Source organism: Meriones unguiculatus (genome assembly GCF_030254825.1).
Source record: "Meriones unguiculatus strain TT.TT164.6M chromosome 13 unlocalized genomic scaffold, Bangor_MerUng_6.1 Chr13_unordered_Scaffold_40, whole genome shotgun sequence".
In the NCBI taxonomy this organism is placed as follows: domain Eukaryota; kingdom Metazoa; phylum Chordata; class Mammalia; order Rodentia; family Muridae; genus Meriones; species Meriones unguiculatus.
In genome coordinates this window covers 5,124,694-5,146,779 of record NW_026843649.1, presented here as the reverse complement: position 1 = coordinate 5,146,779, position 22,086 = coordinate 5,124,694, and the positions used below count along the sequence as shown (strand labels likewise).

The 22,086-nt window shown below is 41.2% G+C and overlaps 1 pseudogene; it reads left to right on the top strand.

Moving 5' to 3' along the window:
* The window catches only part of LOC132651131 (zinc finger protein 850-like), a 443,146-nt pseudogene that overhangs the window by 33,842 nt on the left and 387,218 nt on the right, over positions 1 to 22,086 (top strand).

Sequence of the window (22,086 nt, the reverse complement as noted above, 5' to 3'; positions counted from 1 at the left end):
TGGGGATGGAGACACTGCTCAGCAGTTCAGAGCACTTATTGCTCTTGAAAAGGATCCAAGTTAATTCCAAAAGCCCATTTTGGAGGGCTAGCACACCTCTGTAACTCCAGCTCCAGGGGCTCTCTCCTCTGGACCTCACAGACATCTGCACTCATGTGCACAAACACACACACACATAATTTAAAAATGCTTAAGGTTTTTTCTAGGCAGGGTGTGTCTGTGTATACTCGACTGTCCTGGACTCACTTTGTAGACAAGGTTTGCCTCGAACTCTCAGATATCCACCTGCCTCTGCTTCCCAGGGTGCTGGGATTAAAGATGCACACCACCACATCCAGCTTTTAACCACATTTATATTACATTTTATTTGTTCATTTTGTGTACATGGCATGTCAGAGGATAATCTAAGAGAATGGGTTCTCTCCTTCAACCATGTGGGTCATAGGGATTGGACTCAGGTATTTAAGCTTAGAGACAATTGCTTTTACATTCTAGCCATCTTTCTGGGCCAAAACACAGCCTCCTCCATATATTTCCATATCTCTCTCCAAAGAAACAAACAAACAAAAATCTAATATGTAGCAGAAAATAAGAATATCCAATTAATTATCCCTCTAGTAAGACATTTGGGATACCAGTTTAAAAAAATATTCTTTAATAATTAATTGACAAGGGGTCAAATTTGGAAGCATCGGTGAACACTATAGAAGAAGTCATCGGTGAACACTATAGACCAAACCATTTGCTTCAATGACTTCCCATGATTCTCAGAACCATCTATTCTTATACATGAGAAATTGGGCTCATGGTCAGAGAATCCCACAGAGACAGGCACACCAAACCCAGAGGCAAAATCAGTAAAAGTAGCTGACTCATCCCAGCGTGGCTTTCAAGCAGATCAGCTGACACCTGGAAGTTTTTGGGTGTGTGAGCATATGCTGGTGAAGCAGAACTAAAGGGAGGTCAAGGTGAGGCAGGTATCTTATCTTGTCACCTGACAAGTTAGCCCTTGGAATCCAGGTGTACTGACTCACATCCTTACTCAGAACTGAAGCATGGGGATAGTTGAGAATTCAAAGCTAACTTGGACCTGCAGAGTGAAATCCAGGATAGTTCAGGCACACATAGTGAGACCCAGCCCCAAAAAGCTAAGAGAAAAGAAGAAACAAATGTCCTTAAAAACAAGAAGGTCTAGCTTAAAATTCTAAGTCAGCCATTTACATGAATCAATTACTTATTTTTCTCTTAGTCTTAGTTTCCTCATCGATAAGGCATGGATAAAATTAAAGTTTCTACCCACAGATAAGCATAGAACCTACCTCTCAGTAAAGACACATCTCCTTGCAACAGACACAGACCATTGTAGAAAACCACAGCAGATCACAATGCAGAGATGTAGAGCTGAGCCCCAAATTATCTAAAGCACAACTCCTTCAGCTAAGGCTCAGGAATCATAGTGGAAGATTGGGTGGAACGATTGTAAGAGCAGAAGGAACAAGGCATTCCTAGAAATGTCAGAGAAGCTACACCAATGAAGCCTCAGCAACATGGCTGCCTAAACAAGACCTGAACAAAGACAAAACACGTAGACAAGAGGAAGGGCTCAAGGGGCCCCAATGCTAGAAGAACTACAGCCAACTAAGGAATGCTCAGAGCAGGGAAATAGTCTTCCTCAGGAAGAGCTTCCAATTTGGTTATCCAATGACAAGTGGTCAGTGCTGAAATCATATACACACCTTATGTTATGTAGAGCAAGCTTGCTGTATATATAAATTTAGGAATATATATACAAATAGGTAACAACAATGAAAGAATATAGGCCAGGAATTTGAGAAAGAGCAAGGGAATGGGTACAATGGAAGGGTTGTAGAGAGAGAGAAAGGAAAGAGGAAAAAGAAAGAATTATATTTAATTTCTAAACAATTTTTAAATTAAAATTCCAGGAAGAAACTATGATCAAAGTGCAATATATGTAAATATGAAAATGTCACAGTGAAACCAATTATTTTTGTACAATTAGTGCATATAAATAAAAATGTAAAGTTCAACTTAGCTTACAGACTACAAATACAACACATGTATGCATACACAACCCATTAAGTCCCCATATCCTGTGCCAAACCCCACAGTATGGGGTGGCAATACAAAATGAATAACATATTAGTTCTTGTTAATTAGCTTATATTTGCTGTCATTATTATTAAGTGGAAAGCCTGAACCAAAGGTGAGGAAATCCCTCAGCAGATGCCCTATGCAAGCCTGATACACTGAGCTCAAGACTCAGAAACCCACATACAGATAGAAGACATCTATTCCACACATTTGTGGCCTAACTTACATATGTGCTCATGGACACATGCGCACACACACACACCAAATAAAATAAAATAAATTTTAAGAAAAGAAGCAAATCAACCTTGACAAGAAAAACAACCCAGCAATTTTTTTCAGCCAACTACCTATCTGGGAATGATGGTGGTAAACAGTAGGGCATGGGGACAGGAGATGCAGAGCTGGGCCAGTACCTAAGGGCTGATGCAAACTTGTTCTTGAATTTGAGGAAACACTTCTGTCAGTGAACTCCTTGCTTCTCTCAAGTTGGTTTGGCTTGGGATTCTACGCCTGCCTGTGCACATGCACAGTAACTAAATAAATGTGAAGGAATTAATAATTAAACAGACACACAAATATGTGAAGAAATTTTTATTTTAATGAGTTCAGTTGAATAATTCCATAAGTGTGTGTGTTTACACATGTATATTCAAAACATCATGCTGTACGTGGTAAAGAGAGTCTGGCTGCATACCCACATGCTGCATATTCAAAGAGACAACTGGCTGCAGATAGAAAACACTCAGAAGAAAATGCCAGGCATGGTAACACATATCTGTAATCCCAGAACTAGGGAGGCTGAGGCAGGATGTTTTTGAGTTAAGGCTACCTGGGCTGCGGAGGTGTTTCCATTTCCTAGCTATTGTGAGTGAACATGGCTATGTGGGGATCTGTGGAGTAGGGTGTGAGTCCTCTGGGCATGTGTCAAGGAGTAGTATAGCTGACTCATACTGTAGGTTGATTTTTAACTTTTTAAGGGTCTCCACGCTGAATTGCAGGGTGGCTGGAGCAGTTTGCAATTTCACCAGCAATGAATAAGGCTTTATTTTTCCCTGCATTTCTCTAGCATTCTTGTTTATTGTTTTGTTGCTTTTAGACATTCTTAGTAGGGTAAATGAAACTTCAAGTTGTTTTGATTCACATTTCCATAATTACTCGGAATAATATATATTTTTGAGATATTTCTTAGCCATTTTTTTCTACTTTTGAGAACTCTCTGTTTCGGTCCCAGGCCCCATTTTTTTTTTCCTAATTACACTTTATTCCCTTTGAATCCCCACTGTGGTTCCCTCCCTGCTCCCATCCCAATCCTTCCCTTCCTCCACCCTCCCCATGCATACCCCTCCCCAAGTCCACTGATAGGGGAGGTCTTCTTTTCCTTCCTTCTTTCTTGAGACTGATACTCCAACCAAGGACTATGCATGATTTAACCTAAGACCCTTGCACATATGTAGCCTATGGCAGTTCAGTATCCAAGTGGGTTCCATTGTAATAGGAACAGGGACTGTCTCTGACATGAACTGATTGGCCTGCTCTTTAATTACCTCTCCCTGAGGGGGAAGCAGCATTACTAGTTCACAGAAGAAGACAATGCAGCCACTCCTGATAAGACCCAATTTTTTTTTAATGAATACTTTGTTTTTGTTTTATTTTTGTCTCTTTGGTTTTTGTTTGTTTGTTTTGTTTTTTGAGTTTTTCAAATATTCTTAATCTTAATCCTGTCATATGTATAACTGGCAAGACCCCATTTCTGTGAGCTTCTTCTTCACTCCATCATTTCTTTAGCTGTGCAAAGGCGTTTGAGTTTTCCTAGGTCCCACTCATAAAACTAATTGTTGGCTTTAATTTTTGAGCAAATGGAGTAATGGAGTCCTATTGAGAAAGTCTTCTTTTTTTTTGTACCTACACCATGCAGGACATTGCCTGGTTTTTGTTTGTTTGTTTGTTCTAGAAGTTTCAGTGTTCTCGGTTTCAAATTTAGGTCTTTGGCCCATTTGTAGTCAGTTCTTGTGCAAGGTAATAGGTTTGGCTCTAATTTCATTTTTGTACCTGTGGACATCCCCTTCTCCCAGCACTATCTGTTGAAGATGCTGTCTTTTCTCCAGTGATTGATTGCTGCTTGTTTGTTTGTTTGTTATTTGGGTTCTTTGTCAAATATTAAATAGCTGCAGCTAAATACACTCATGTTTGGGTTTCAGTCTTATTCCCTTAGTTTCCAATTCTGTTTCTGTATCCATAGCATACTGTTTTAGTAGTATAGCTATGTAATGTATCTTGAGATCTGGGATGGAAATTCCTTCAGCATGGTTCATGGTTCTTCCGGCTATCCAGGTCTTTTGTGATTCCATGTGAGTTTTAAGGTAGTTTTTGTTTTGTTTTTTGTTTGTTCATTTGTTTGTTTTTGTTTTTGTTTTACTGTTTCCATGAAGAAAGAAATGGAGGGGAAGTTGATTGGGGTTGCATCGGATTTGTAAATGGCTTTTGATAATTTTTACTATGTTAATTTACAAATCCATGAGTCACCTGCTTTTGAAAATTACATTTTAAGGAGCTCCACAAGGAGAGCAACAGAAGCAAAAAAGCAGGGCACAGGGTTTTTTTCTGAGACTGATACTCCAAAAAAGGACCATGCATGGAGATAACATAGAACCCCTGCATAGAAGTAGCCCATGGCAACTCAGTGTCCAAGAAGGTTCCCCAATAATATGAACAAGGACGATCTCTGACATGAACTCATGGGCTGGCTCTTTGATCACCTCCACCTGAGTGGGGGGCAGCCTCACCAGTCCACAAAGGAAGACAAAGAAGGCAGTCCTGAGGGAACCTGATAGACTAGCATCAGATGGAATGGGAGGAGGACCTCCCCTATCATTGGACTGGGGGGAGGGGCATGGGAGAAAAAGAGGGAGGGAGGGTGGAATTGGGAGGATGTGGGGAAGGGGACTACAGCTGGAATATAAAGTGGATAAACTTAATAAAAATTAAAAAAAAGAAAGTTACATTTTATTGGAGTAAAAGAGGTACTAAGCAGTTAAAAGCATGTATCACTTCCTAGCACCCACCAAAGAGGGCTTATAACCTGTAGCTCCAGCTTCAGGACATCCCACAGCCTCTTTGACCTCTTCTTAAACTCATATATACAGATACATACACATATAGACATTTTTTTTTAAACTGGGTCTTGGGCTGAACAGATGGCCTGAATGTTAAGAATGCTGGCTGTTCCTCCAGGGTGCTAGGCTTTAATTCCTAACACCCATATGGCACCTCACAAATGCTGATTACTCCAGTTACAGGGAATCTTATTATTATTTTTTATTGGCCTCTATAGACCCTAAACATGCACAAAGTGCCCAGATACACAGGAACAATACCTATACACATAAAATAAATAATAGAAAAAAATTTAAATAAATCTTTCTGTAGAAACTACATTTCATTTTCCTATTGTGTAGGCAGGAGAGGTAATATAAAGATACAAGGATGTAGTGGTGTATACATGGACACAAAAAGCACAGCTCAGGCCTCAAAGGAAAAAAAAAAACTCAGTTTATTCTCGAGCCAAATTTGAGTGACAGAGGCCCAGGAAACATGCAGATAAGTCAGCCCAGGTTTCACTAATGTAGTTTTATGTTTATGTTTTATAGTTTCAGAATAAAGAAAACCCTAAAACCAGAGCCATTTTAAAATACACTGTTGGGTTCATCAAAGAGACAGTGACAGCAAAATGCTGGAGTCACTTCCCCAGGTCTCAGATGCTATCTGATGACATCATCAGCTTCAAGGTTGGTGGATGCTAGTGGTCTGCTCAGTTAACTGAGCAGATGGTTTTTATCTGTTAACTACAGGACATTTCTTCCAACACATAGGTGGGCAAGGAAATAGCTAATGGAAGGAAAAAACTACTTGCAGGCTAAGATACAATTTGGTGCCAGGCTGCAACTTTCCCATCTCTGCACATCACTGCATCTCTAAGCAATGAAACTTTGCAGACCCAACTTCTTTCCAGAGACTCTCCTTCACAGAGGTCAGAGGACAGCTTGAGGGAATGGTTACCCTCCATGCACCATGTGGGTCCCAGGAATTAAACTCAGTTTATCAGGCCTAGCAACAAGTGATTTTACTGACTGAGATGTCTTGCTGGCTTAGTAGACATCCTCCTTGTAATCCTCTTCATACTGAAAGGTGTGCTGGCTAATTTACATCAACTTGACATAAACTTGTGTCATTTGGGAAGAAGAACCTCAGCTGAGAAAATTCTTCCACCAGTCTGGCCTGTAGGCAAGCCCTGTGGTATGTATTCTTAAATGATGGTCCATATGGGGTCTCTCCGGGCTGCTATGGTCAGTGCCATTCTTGGACTGGGCCAGTGGTCCTGGATACTGTTAAAAAGCTGGCTTGAGCAAAAAATGTCCTTCTTTCTTCTCTGCTGGGTCCTGGCTGCTTGCTGTTGAAATGGGAAAGTTCATGAAACTTGGGAAAGTGGTGCTGGTCCTGGCTGGATGCCACTCCAGATGCAAAGCCATCATTGTGAAGAATATTGATAATGACACCTCAGAGATCTCTTACAGCCATGCCTTGGTGGCTGGAATTGACTGCTATTCCCCAAAAGTGACAGCTGCCATGGAGAAGACAAAAATTGCCAAGAGATGAAAGATCAAGCCTTTGTGAAAATTTATAACTACAATCACCTTGTGGCCACAAGGTATACTGCGGACATCCCCTTGGACAAGACTGTTGTCAAAGGGGATTTTTATTTTTAGCGATGTAGCTCTGATGTACAAGTCCAGGTGGGAGGCCAAGGTCAAGTTTGAAGAATGATACAAGACAGGGAAGAACAAGTGGTTTCTCCAGAAGCTTCACTTTTAGGTGCATTTTTGTTTCCATCATTAAAAAATTAAGAAGAAGGAGGAGGAGGACAGTTGGCTTGGCAATTCGTGATAATCAAGAAAGTGAACAGCATTCTTCCATGGACTCTGCTTCAGATTCTGCCTTGAATTCTCATCATTAATTTCTGTCTAGTGGACTACAGAATTTAAGTTGAAGTAAACATTTTTCTTTCCAAGTTGCTTTTGGTCATGGTGGTTCATCACCATAATAGAAATCCTGACAAAGACACAGCAACACCAGGTAAAAAAAAAAAAAAAAAGGATAAATGAGGATCACTGAGATGGTGGCTTCTTGTTCCCAGAAGACACTGTTAGGAGAAATGGTGGAAAGGCACACAGTTTGGTTTCTAAACAGGACAAGTCGTAAAGGAGGGAAGATCATGTGGCCTAAAAAGAATACCTGCCAGGGTCTGTTCAGTGGACTTCCAGCCTTAGTTCTGTCCTATCCCACAGGGATAAATTGGTACTTCCCTTAATACTCAGCCAATATCAAGAATGTCCATAATATCAAGGCATGTTGGTGCATACCTGTAAATCCCAGCACTAAGGGAAACAAGGCACAGGTCTCTCTGTGAGTTCGAGGTCAGCCTGGTCTACAAGGACCATGCAAAAAAATCCCCAATCTTTACAAACAAACAAACACAATATCTAGTTTTCCCTCAAGTAGAACCCTCATAAGCCTTGAGTTTAAATTCATCATGTAACAGATAATTGGCAAATTTCCAGGTATAATAAATGTAGGAAAACTGCACTGTTGTTCTCATTAATTTTTGCTTGTGAGAAATTGGGTCCAGGATCAGCATATCCCACAGAGTCAGACACACATGGAGCATGGGAATAAAATCCAGCCCAGGAAAAGTTGCTGAAATATCCCAGGTAGGCCTTAAGGGGCCATCCTCAGGCAGCACACTCTCTGTGAGACCTTATCTCAAAAATAAGTGAATAAGAGCCAGTGAGATGCCTCAGCAGATAAAGGCACTCTACTGGCCCAAACATGATAACCTGAATTAAACACCCAGTTCCAAAGAACAAGGAGAGAAGTAAGTCTAAAACACTTTTCTCTAAGTTCCTCTTGCTTGGCAGCACTCATACACATATACAACGATAAATAAATGATGCCAGTATGTAAGCCAAATAAACCCTTTCCTCCTGAAATTGCTTTAGTTGTGGTATTTCTTCAGAGCAATGGTAACCTTAACTAGGACATCCTGTTTCAAAAACTCTTCATTCCTGTTCATCTTAGGTGTTCCAAGTGGCTTTCAAATACATGCCAATGTGCCATTTCCCAATTCCTGCCTTGTCAATAAGACCTGTAGTCCAGCAAAACATAAAGTGGTAGCAGCAAGAAGAAAAAACAAATTCCTAGTGAATTGCTAAAAGCAATAGTTAAAAATAAACATCTCTATTCTTGATTCTTGGAGCCCTAAAAACTGGTGATGAGAAATACAGCAACATGTGTGAATCTAATTTACACATGTGTAACATCCTAGAAGATGATGCTCCAAGGAGCTTTATACAATCCTCACTGTAACCAAATCTCTGAAATTTCATCCTGTCACTGTACCAGACAACTACTCCCAGGAGGAAGAGAACATGACTGACATAGGGTTGTAAGCCCAGAGCCTGGGGATGGAGGCAGAAGATTCAGTATTTCAAAGCCAGCCTCGGCTACATAGTAAGTTTGGGATACTCACATAAGAACCTGTTAAAACAAAACAAAACAAAACAAAACAACAACAACAAAAAAAAAAAACTAAACCCAACCCAAAGCAACCAGCCAACATCCCTCCCTCCAAACAAGCAACCAATTTCCTAGAAATCCTAGCTGTTCACTGAACAGTATATGGAGATCTTTGTGGGTTTATCTTTTCATGTGTGTGACAGAAGTGTTTTGAAGAATGACTGTAGATGCTTGACCACAAGTCACCAAGTTATCAGGGGAGCTAAGTTCCCCATTATGAATTGGGTGCCATCCAGCCCTCCAAGGCATAAAGTTGGCCATTTTGAACAGTTTTCCATTATTAAATGAAAATTCTTTACATGAATCAGGATCATGGAAATCCGGAAGGGATAAATACTTTGCATAAGAAAAGGTTAACAATGCTTCTTCCCTTCGGTTGCATCTGTGGTCTCTTCCTAGTATTGTAGAACAGGTTAGATGGGGAAGAGACTCTAGGGCTTGTCTCAAGACAGCTCTGCATAATATTTTTGGCACTCCCCAAAAGTGGCTCTAAATGATTGATTGAGAGCGAGGACTTGAATCCAGCACCTACTGTAGTTTGTTATTATCTTACCATAGTTCTATATAATAATCACTTCATAGACACACAAACCTCTCCAGAAACTATATGATAATTACTTATCAAAAAAGTTCCTGTGTCCAGATGTAAAGGAGCACTGTGATAAACTAATAGGTACTGCCTATATAGACCCTATTCTATCAAGCTTTGTTTGTTTCCCTCTAGGGCAGGATACAGATAAACAGATTTAATTCTAATGCAGGCTAATGAAAGGCAAGAAGAGAAAATAATTCAAGTTTTATATGAGTGTATGGATAGGGCAGGGCCTAGTGGCTCATGTCTTTAATCCCAGCACTCAGAACATAGTGTCAGGCTTATGTCTGTGAGTTTAAGTCCAGTTTGTCGCATGGCCAACAAAGTGAGCTTCAAGACAGCCAAAACGATACAGTGATAAAAAGACAGCATCTTCAACAAGTGGTGCTGGACAACTGGATGTCTACAAGTAGAAAAATGCAAATAAACCATATTTATCACCCTGCACAAAACTAAAGTACAAGTGGATCAAACACCTCAACATAAAACCAGACACGCACTAAATTGGTTAGAAGAAAAAGTGGGGAAGAGCCTAGAACTCATTGGCACAGGAGACAACTTCGTGAACAAAACACCAACAGCACAGGCTCTAAGACAAAAAAAATCAATAAATGAGACTTTTTTTAGATAGCTATGTAGCCTTGGCTATCTTGGAACTCTCAATGTAGACCAGCCTGGCCTCAAACTTATAATCTGGTCTCACAGATTCCCTTACTTTTACATAGAACCACATAAATGCTCTCTAAACTTGTCCTCTACTTCTCTAATTCCTGACTGAAGACATCTTCTATCTGGACCACCTAGAAAAAGTGAATTCAGTGTCTTGAAGGGAGGCAAGCTTGCACTTCCAGGAGAAGGAAACAAAAGCCAGTAGAAGCCTGCAGACCTGGGCATAAAGAGCAAGGGAAAGGAGATGGGGATAGCGTCTACATGGTAGAATGCTTGCTTCAGGAGCACAAAGCCTGGGGTTGATCACCTGCACCATGTATTCTGTGGATAATAGCACAAGCCTGGAAACTGGCACTTGGAGGTAGGAGGATCAGAAACTTGGAATCATTCTTAGTTACATGGCAAGTTCAAGACCAACTTGGGTTTCATAAAACCCCTTAACAAAATAAATTAAAAAGTAACAGGAGCTGAAGATATAGCTCAGTACTGAAACAGCTTCCTAGCACAAGTGACACCTGGATTCAATCCTCAGTACTGCGGATGGATGGATGGATGGATGGATGGATGGATGGATGGTTGGATGGATGACATTCAGTAGTTGTAGCAAATGCACCATGCTGATGTAAGGTGTTAATAACAGAAGGAAGGTGTGGTGATGTGTGTTCATGATCTCAACACTTGAAAGGCCAGAGCATGAGAATCAATAGCTCAAGCTTTTTTCTCAACTACATAAAAAGTTTGAGGAAAGCGAGGCTTATATGAAAACCTATCTCAAAAAATACAAAACAAAACAAAAAAAAACTAAATAAGTTTTAAAAATAGTGGAACTGGGAGCTAAGCACTATTTGTTCTTCTTTGTGTGCATCCATAAATCCTATTTCATAAAGGCAGGAGGGAATTACAGTATAGATGACTAACCTATTGTAGCGTTTAAGAATCTGAGTCTAGGGGGCCTGGTGAGATGAGATGGCTAAGTGACTAAGAGCACTGGATGCTCTTTCAAAGGACCCATTTTCAATTCCCAGAACCCACATAACAGTTCAAAACTGCCTGACACCAGTCTCAGGAGATCCATTGCACTCTTCTGGCATCCTCAGGGACCTGATACACATGTGCATAGGCATACACATAAAATAAACATAATTTTAAAAATTCTTTAAAGAATTTGAGTCTTGTCTAGTGGACATATATAAGTACACTCTTCATTAATGGTGACCTTTTAAGAATGAAATAAAGCTGGGCAGTGGTGGTGCACACCTTTAATCCCAGCACTCAGGGAGGCAGAGGCAAGCGGATCTCTGTGAGTTCAAAGCCAGCCTAGTCTACAAGTGAGTACAGGACTCAGGTTACACAGAGAAACTCTGTTTTAGAAGAACAAAAAGAGGTCATAATTTGTACCTTCAACCCCTGCACTTGGGAAGCAGAGGCAGGAGAATCACTGTGCAGTCAAGGCCAACCTGGACTACACACTGTGTTCTGGATCAGCATGGTCTACAGGATAAAATTCTATCTCACAAATATAATAAAATGACTAAAATAATATTAAAAAAGAAAAGATCATCCTGAGTGAAGTATCCCAGAAGCAGAAACACACCCATTGTATATACTCACTTATAAGTGGATACTTATAGGATACTAGTCCTATAATATATGATAAACATACTAAAATCTGTACACTTAAGAAGCTAAGCAACAAGGAGCACCCTGGGTAAGATCAATCCTCACTCAAAAAGACAAAAGGTATGGACATTGGAAGTAGGAGAAAACAGGAAACAGGACAGGAGCCTACTACAGAGGGCCTTTGAGAGACTCTACCCAGCAGTGTATCAAAGTCAATGCTGAGACTCATGACCAAACTTTAGGCAGAGTGCAGGAAATCATATGAAAGAAGGCAAAGATAGTAAGACCTGGAGAGGACAGGAGTTCCACAAGGAGAGCAACAGAATCAAAATATCTGGGCACAGGGTCTTTACTGAGACTGATACTCCAACCAAGGACCATTCATAGATATAACTTGGACCCACTGCTCAGATGTAGCCCATGGCATCTCAGTATCCCAGTGGGTACCCTAGTAAGGGAAACAGGGAATGTCTCTGACATGAACTCAGTGGCAGGTTCTTTGCCCACCCCCACTGAGGCTGGGAAAAGCTTTGCCAGACCACAGAGGAGGACTTTTCAGCCAGTCCTGATGAGACCTGATAAGCTAGGGTCAGACAGAAGGGGGGAGGACCTCCTCTATCAGTGGAGGAGAGGAGCATGGGAAGGATGGAGGGTGGGATTGGGCGGGAATGAGGGAGAGAGATACAGCCAGGATACAAAGTGAATAAACTGTAATTAATATAAAAATAAAAATTTAATTTTAAAAAAAGGAGACAAAAAAAAAAAAACAAGAGAAATGCACCTCTGCTCCCCTTTGTAAATATATGGTTGAGAGACTTATGAGTCACAGGATTCAATGTAATTCCACAAACTTTTATTGAGCATCCTCTACCTGCAAGGAATTAAGCGCAGGGACAAAATTCCAGAGGTAGAAATGTCAAGGGTAGTGTTACTTGAGATGACAGAGCCCCAGAAGATGAATGGTATAAAGCTATTATGAGCTGGGTTTCCAGCTGTCTGAATCTCCTTCCCTACAGAAGTTGATACACTGGATGCCCCACAAAGGAGCCTGCCATGTGACCCAGTCACTTGTCTTATACCCGGCCCCGACCTACATTTTTAAAAGTCTGACTTATACAAAGGTAAGAAAAAGTTTAAATTTAGCTGCTGGATAAAGACGCAAGATGTGAGCTGGCCTGCTTTTCAATGAGGACCATTGTAAACTTTTGCACTTAGTTTCCAAAAAGAAATTAAAAAAACAAAAACAGAATAAAAAACAAAAACAAAACAAAACAAAAAACCCTCAAGAGCACAGATTCACAGGGATACCTGGATTGATAGTAATTCATGTAAAAAAGAATAAAATAAAATAATAAAATAAAATAAAAACAACTGGGCTTTTAATTGACCACAGATTTGTTCTGAGGCATTAAAGGTATGTGGCTGATAAAAACAAAGGTTAGGGCAATTCTTCAACACAGCCATAAATCTACTGTCCAGATAAGATGGTGGTGTTTTGATCCTGTTCTAGGCAGACCACACACTATTTTCACAGTGAGGCATCCATTTCCCTGTTGTAACTCGGCATCCTTGACCATTTTTTATACAATTATTTATTTTTCAGAAGTATTTCTGCATTCACATACAAGTGTCATGGCACTCATGTGGAGGTCAGAGGACAACTTCTGAGAGTCAGCTTTCTCCATGTTGGTTCTGTGGATTAAATTCAGGTCATTGGGTATGGCAAAAAGCATCTTTAACCATGGAGCCATCTCACAATCCTTCCACCCCCTGCTTGACCTCATTACTGTGAAGAAATGTTTCCTCACATGCCTTTTCTGTTCTCCATTCCGACATGTTTTTGAAAACAGTATGTGAGAACAGACAAAGAAATATAACAAAACACTATACATATAAAGATAACAAAGTGGTACTAACCAGATAACCTGGTTCTTTCCTGAAAATGCCACCATACTGGCTTTGTTAAGTGATTCTGTTATTATAGTCTCTTCTCATTTGGAACCTGGGCCTAAATGTGGAAGTCATGCTTTTCAGCCATTATATATACTCCAGACTCCCATGCCTTAATCTTAACCAGGCATTTTGTCCTTCCTAGATTCCTACTTCCACCAAAGACACAAGAGACCAGTCTTACCAAACTTCTGTAGGACTCTAAATCTTCCATTTAGTCTGAAACCTAGGATGCTGTGAGCAAAGTTGTTACCAGAACAAAACTGTAGAAGTTCCTCTCTGATTCTCAATAGAGGAACATCGAATGACAAAGAAACAATTAAGGAAATGTTCAACATCCTTAGTTATCAGAAAAATGAAAATCAAAACAACCCTGAGATCTCACCTTACACCCATCAGAATGGCTAAGATCAAAAACTCAAGTGACAACACATGCTAGAGAGGATGTGGAGAAAGGGAAACCCTCCTCTACTGCTGGTGGGAATTTAAACTTGTACAACCACTTTAGAAATCAATCTGCTGCTTTCTCAGACAATTAGGAATAGTGTTTCCTCAAGATCCAGCTATGCCACTCCTAGGCATATATCCAAAATATGCTCTAGTACACAACAAGGACATTTGTTCAACCATGTTTGCAGTAGCTTTATTTGTAATAGCCAGAAGCTGGAAACAACCCAGATGTCCCTCTGTTGAGGAACTGATACAGAAATTGTGGTACATTTACACAATGGAATACTACTCAGCAATTAAAAACAAGGAAAACATGAAATTTGCAGGCAAAATGTGGGAACTATAAAAGATCATCCTAAGTGAGGTATCCCAGAAGCAGAAAGACACACCTGGTATCTACTCACTTATAAGTGGATATTAGACATATAATATAGGATAAACATACTAAAATCTGTACACCTAAGGAAGCTATGCAAGAAGGGGTACCTGGGTAAAATACTCAATCTTCATTAAAAAGGCAAATGGAATGGATATCATAAGAGGAATAAAATGGGGAACAGGAAAGGAGCCTACCACATAGGGCCTTCGAATGACTCTATCCAGCATGGTATCAAAGCAGAGGCTGAGACTCATAGCCAAACTTTAGGCAGAGGGAGGGAATCTTATGAAAGAAGGGGGAGATAGAAACATCTAGAGGGAACAGGAGCTTCACAAGGAGAGAAAAACAATCTGGACACAAGGGGGCTTTTTCTGAGACTGATACACCAACAAAGGACCATTCATGGAGATAATCTAGAACCCTTGCACAGAGGTAGCCCCTGGCAGCTCAGTGTCCAAGTGGGTTCCCTACTAAGGGGAACAGGGACTGTCTTTGACATGAACTCAGTGGCCTGCTCTTTGAACACCTCCCCCTGAGGGTGGTGCAGCCTTACCAGGACACACAGGAAGACAATGCAGCCAATCCTGATAAGAACGGACGGACTAGGATCAGATGGAAGGGGAGGAGGATCTCCTCTATCAGTGGACTGACATACGGAAATGGGAGGAGATGAAAGAGAGAGGGTGGGGTTGGGAGGGGATGAGGAATGGGGCTATGGCTGGAATACAAAGTGAATAAACTATAATTAGTAAAACAATAATTTCTCTAAAAGAAGTTCCTCTCTGCCCTTCAAGTTAATAGTTCTTCCCTGCCCAGGGATCTGTCCCAATTCTCACTTCCCTCTCTATCCTTGCCCTGATGAGAAGTGGGAGTTGGGAGAATACCAGAAAATGAGGAGGAGAAAAAGAGAGAGAGGAAGGAGCCACACATTGGATCTCTGCCTCTAATCTCAGCATTCAAGAGCTGGAAGCAGCAAATGACATGAGTCCCTAACAAAGAATAAAAAGCGGGGGCAGACTCAGATGTTAAGATCATGGGCTGCTCTTCCAAAGGACCTGGGTTGGGTCCACAGCACCTATGTGGTAGCTCATATCAATATGTAACTCCAGCTTGGGGGAATCTGCTTCTCTCTTCTGGCCTCTATGTGCATGCATGTGGTGAACAGATACAATGTGAGCCAAACATCCACACACATAAAATTAAAATAAATTTCAAAAACACCTAAAATAGTTTAAGGAAGGAAGGTTCTATTTTTGCTCACAGTTTGAGAGTACAGTCCATTGTGGGTGGAAAGTTTATGGTGACAGCATAAGGCATCTGGTCACATCATGTGTGAAGTCAGGAAGCAGAGAAAGAAGTGCCAGCAATCAGCTTTTTTTTTTCTCTTTATGATTCAGTCTGGACTTGAGCCCAAGGGGAAGTGCAGTGTGGGAGCTACTATGTCAACACCCTACAAAGCAGGGGTTCAGATAACTTTAAAATCACACATCACAGTGCATCCCACAGGACACAGGAAATGTCTCTATCACCTACAATGGTGTGATCAGAGCACTTCCTTCTAACTCCATTCTGGGTTTATTCAGTGGTTTGGGCTAGCCTGGAAATCTTGCCAAACTGCATAACGTTCTCCTGAGGAACAGTCTTCCAGATTCCAAAGGATGGACTTGCAAACTGACTTCTGTAGTGCAGCACCATCCACTGCTGGGAACTGCCTTGGGACAGCTCTGGAATTCTACCCTGCAGCTGCCTGGCAGAAGAGAACCTGGATTTAGCCAATCCAGGGTGGGGTCAGAAGCAGAGGAAAGCTGGTAGATGCTGTTGCTGCTGCTGTTGCTGCATACTAAGATGCAACACTCTGACACAACTGGGAGAAAAGGCTCAGAGCCTACAGTACTAAGGACTTTACTGATAGGCACAAGTCCCCTTCCCACACTTGAAGCTGATGAAAGAGAGACTGACTCACTTGAAGATGAGAGGCATCTGCCATTTCCAAGAGTTGCAGAGTAAAACCTCCCTATAATCAGCTACAGGTTTGAGTGCCACTCCCTACCAGAGCCACATTGGCTTTCAAGATTCCTGAGAGCTATTTTGAGTGGTTTCAGTGCTCACGATCCTGGCAAATTTAGCCATTTTTCAGACAATATTTAGATTCTGACACAAGTGTGAACTAGATGACTTTTCAAGGCACGGCACAATGTTCTGTTTAAAGCTTTTATTTCCTTCTCAGAGCATTCTCAAAGTCCTCTAACCCCTTTGTGTGGCCTCCGGGAAATTTCCCTAAGGTTCTGCACACACTCATGTGGGGATGGGGCAAAGGGAGAGGTAATGAATGAGGGCAAACCCTCATGTGTTTTGGGTCCTGAGGAATGTGGAGCTTGCAAAGACCCTTTGCCTCTGCAGCATATTGAATTTCCAAGATGTGTGGACCAATGCATCATCTGAGGCATTTCATGCTCTCTGGATGTTCTTAAAGTTGGCCTCAAAATACATGGGAGTGTACAGCTACAGTCCCTTGCTCCCTCATGAGTGATAACTAGGAGCTGGCTTGCATGTCAAACCTGTTATGGCTGAAATAATAGCATATCTGCAGCTTTGCTTTAGGTGACTCACTTAAACAGTCTGTAGTGACTAAGATTACAGACTGAACAGACGGAAGGGACAAAAGGCAAATTGCAAAAGTGCTCTTTTTCAGCTCAGAGAAGCCTCACTGTATTTTCTTGACAGCATCCTACTCACCAGACACAACAAGAGACATGAAAGCTGGCATGGCAAACACTACAAAACAATCCTGCCTTAACACTGCCCAACAGACTTATTGCTCATCAACAGACAAACTTGCTAAAGAAGGCATAGCCTTGTCCACCTGTTCATCATGGATCCTACCCATGTCCTTCTATTGAAAACCTTTCTCAGGCTGCAGCTGTGGTGACCTTATGACTAATCGGTTCATTTGTACAACCTACTGGTCATATTCAGTTCTCTCAGCAATAGCTGTCTCTACTCTCCCAACAAACTCAAAGTGAGGAAGCTGGCTGCGCTTTATGGCTGGAGCTTTGAGTTTGGGGTAAGGCTTCTGGGGTAAGCCAAGGACACAACAGATGCAAGGAATAGTGGGCTCCCACACTTCTCAAATCAAGTATACCAGTAAGCACTCACCTTATTATTCACCTGAACAGTTGTTTCCCTGACTGGAAAAGAAAAGTAAGACAACCCAGAATCTTCTAGAAATAAGAACTGTCAAGAGTACCTTGGGAGGAGGGGACAATTGAGTCATTACCTTAGACCTTCAGGAGTTTTCTTTCAACTTGGGTTCTCTTAATTTCCATTTCCATGATCCCATTGCTCCCACCCTCCAAGAAAATACTACTTTAATAACTGGCCTCTTGACATGGCTTGTGCCAGGCTGGAAAGTTCCCAAAGCTTTTACACAGCCCTACAGAAAAACAGGACATAAACAAGAAAATGTATGATGTATAAAGAGCAGGCTTGTGAACCACATTAACAAGGGCAAGAGTTGGAGAACCAGACATGGGAGGAAGGGATTTTCCATGGTACGACTTTCTTGTTAGTTTTTTGAGAGTCATTTTTACTCTGTAGGAAATGCATCTGTATTTTGAAGCTTATACAGTATGGCTTTCCATCTCCTTATCACACTCAAGCACTCAGGGTTTGTTTGCCATGAACTGTCCGTCTCAGTTATCCTGGGAAGCTTCCTCCTACTCCTCCCTACCTCCACCCACACCAGGACTTCTGAAGATATGTGGAAAGGTGATTGGGCTCAGGTATTCAACAAATGTGCCCTTGTGTATGAGCTGTAGTGCAAGACACAGGAGTGCAATAACTCATACTTTGTTTTATCAGGCACCATCTGATAGGAGAAAATTTCCAAGGTCATTTCCTTAATGCTCTATGTCATTTAAAAAATATTAGATGTGACATTAAAAAGAATACTACAAAAAAAAAACATTTATCAGGCACATTAATCTCTGCCAATAAAAATATTACAATTTAGAGAATTCCTAAGGGACAACAAGAAAGAAACTCTTGCAAATGATTACATCTTCCCGAAGACGGTAAAGAGGAAAATCCCACTTTCTAGAACAGTCAAGATAGCTCATCTCTATCCTCTATGACTCCCATAAGATGACTAAGAGCCCCTATCAGGCCAGTCCAGCTCTCCAGACTGTGAACTCTTTACCAATATCTCCATATGTAACCTAGAGTCTTCCACCTGGGAGTGTTATCTTCACTTCCCGGAAAATGCTTCTTCCTTCATCTGCCTCAGTTTCCTCAAAGAAGACAAAGATAAAACACCCAAAGACATCACAAGTGAACTCCATCTGAAGCCTGCCAGCCAGTTCTACTAGGAAGAGCATTTTTTGCTTCCAGGGTGGGGTGGGATGGGAATGCTAACCTTTGACATACCCATCAGAGAACAGTCCTGTGTGGGAACCAGCCTTCAGTTATGGCTCTTATGCTATAGATGCTCCATGAGGAAGAGATACCCAAACTCTTAAGTCTTGGACCTTGCTTGGGGGTCTCACTGGGCAAGACCCTATAGGTACTCCCTAGGTCCTCTTGAGTCTCAGCAAGCTTATTCTAGTGGATGGTGCACATAGCCATTAAACTAGCTTAACATAGAGCAAGCATCCATGGGACCATACAATTTATCCTAGCACCTAACATAACATATCAGATCTGTTAGTACAGAGCTATATAAACTAACATTTCACAGCCCCCAAATTCTTCAAGACATTTGACAAAGATCAACCAACAAATGTATTTCAAAGAAAACAGCAGGTGGAAGTAGAGGGTTACTTTTTTTTTTTTTTTTACTCTGGCATGGAATGCAAACTGAAAAATGAGCTGCCTTGACCTTTTTTTAAGTTACACAATCAAACACGAACATACAGCATCAACAGCTCATAGAAGAGCCTCCGGATAGGTGGTATACCAGATGGGGATGACATTCATTGCCTTATTGTGTGGCTTTGACTCCAAACAAATGAGCTTATTTTACTTTCCTACATCAAACATGGTCTTGAGGCTGGGAGTGTGACTCAATTGGTAGAGTACTTACCTAGCATCTGAATCCCAGTATTGAATCAACAGCACTGCATAAAACCAGGGTTTCAACATATTCTCAAGATCCCAGCACTTGGGAAGTGGAGGCAGAAGGGTGAGATATTCAAGGTCACTCTCCGCTATACACAGAGTTCAATGACAGACTGAACTTCAAGATATCCTATCAAGAAAAAGAAGGAAGGGAAGAGGAAGGCAAAGAGGGAGGGAAGCAGATAGGCATCATCTTCAGGATGAACTTCTCATCTCTCTACATGGAAAGGGTCATTTCACTTTATCAGCTGAGGAAAACTCTATACAAATCCATTGAATGTAATAAGCGATATCTTTCACAGAAATGTTCCACACTTCATATCAACATTTAATTTTCACTCTGTGTATACATTCAACTACACAAACATGCTGTTAAATCATTTCATGTAGAGAACTGATAGCATGGAGAAAACATTTGGATTGACTAGAGTTGCCATCAGCAGCTTTCATTATGACCTACTGCTCTTGGGTCCTGAAAGAGCCAGAAAATGACATCTGTGTGCCAAAATATTCATTAGAATTCCCTTCTTGGTTATTATTCAGAAAGAAAAGTTCCCTTCTGGCCACCATATTTGGTATTTTAAGAGAGATCATTAATACACCAGATTTTTTTTTCAAGGATCTCTCAGAAAACAAGATTGTGTGCATACCTTCCAAGAAAACATCTTGGAAGAGTCAAATGTCTGCAAAGAAAGAATCATTTTGCACCATGAAATTCATGAAATTAGCTGGTCTTCTCTGTCCAGACTTCCTTTTCCAAGCCATGGTCTCTTTGAATAACTGGTTCTTGTAAGTAGGACTGGAAGTTCTGGGGAGCATGTGTCCAGAGGAACTGCTTAGAAAACATGACTGCCTTTTTCTGTGTCTCTTTGATATTCATCTCTCCCTGAACGAAATATCTTAGAATATTGGAGTTGGGGTGGGGTGTTAGAAATCCTCAAGTCTAGTTCTTGCATATGAATTATGCCAAACCAGTCTATCAACTGCTTCAGCTCTCTCTTCTCAGTTGGAAAAAGAACAGGAATGGGCTGGAGAGATGGCTTAGTGAGTAAGAGTAGTTGTTGAGCAAACACGAAGACTTGAGTTCAGATCCTAGGGACCATGTGAAAATCCAGTGTGTCTGTGCTGGGAGAATGGGGAGGGAGACAGAACAATGATGGGGACTTGCTGACTGCCAGCATAGCTCTTGAGATCCTGTCTCAAGAAACTGAGAAGGGAAAGGACAAAACAAGGCACTCAAACTCTTTTTCTGGTTTCCACATTTATCACCAGGCACATGCACCTGTATCAATGTAGGAAAACACCACAAACACACACAAACACAGACACACACACACACACACAAGAACAGACACCTTTTGTTTTAGGAGAGGGCATCCTTAGTTGTTACTACTTTTAAAAGTGGCCAGTTAATGAGCATTGACTGTACTGCCAACCAGGGGTTGAAGCTTTCCTACACCTTGTATCATTCACCCTTACCAGCCCATAAGGTAAACATGATTCCCCTGGCTTTATACCTAATGAAATAGAGACTGATGTTAAAGGCATTTGTCCACAATTACAGGGCTCGGAGGAGGGAGAGTCAGTGTTCAAATTCAAGGTTGCCTGATTTCAACACCCAACCCCTTTACTGTCCTCTCTACTGACTGCCAAATGAAACAAGGCCAGAGTATAAGTCACCCAGGCTCTCTTGGACTCTCACATTAATTCAGGGCTTCAAATAATGAGGTGAGTGAAGAGTCCTCCACAGTGATAAAGCAGACAGGGTGCCTGTGTCTAAGAGCAAGATCTTAAAGGCCTGGCTATTTCCTGTTATCAGCTTGTCAGGTCTAACCTGATAGTTTACTCTAAAGCTTCCTAGATACTAGTGAGAGTCTTCTGACTTGGTGTTAATGATTTGTCTATCATGTAATAAAAAAGTGGTGGAGAGAATTTGGGATGGATTTTTATCTGGAACCAAACTATTAGTTTGGAGGACATTTTTTGTTGTTGGTCCTTTTTTTCCTCAATCCAGGTCATATAGTGCTGGACCATGAGTGTGGTCTGTATTAGGGTATCTGATTGTTGTCTAGAGTGGCACAGATGTCTACAGTGGCATGGGAATTACTGCATGGAAACACCAGCTTCCCACTTTGGGGGGGGGGGGCTTTGGCCTTTCAGAAAAACCAGCAAAGTTTAGATACAGTTGTAATATTGCTTATAAAATCAATGAAACGAACAACTCCACATTAGGCTAAGGCCGAGGATCTGGCTTGCTTCCATGTATGTGGACCTATCTGCATTGCCCCCATGGCACGCCTGGGTTGGCTACCCAGAGGCTATTTAAGCTGTGGGCTGGCTTTCCCCGGGGTCCGAGGATTGTTCAATGTTCCTGAATAAACTGCATTGAAAAAAAAAAAAAGAAAGAAAATAATTTTGGACAGCCCCAAGATTGAAAAGGTATAGATGTAAACAGAAATGCAAAACTGATTTATTTCCTTTAATATTATAATTTGTTATAAAGAATAAATTTGTTATCTAGAAAAAAAAATCAATGAAACGAAATGGAGCCTTCGGTGGAAATATTTAA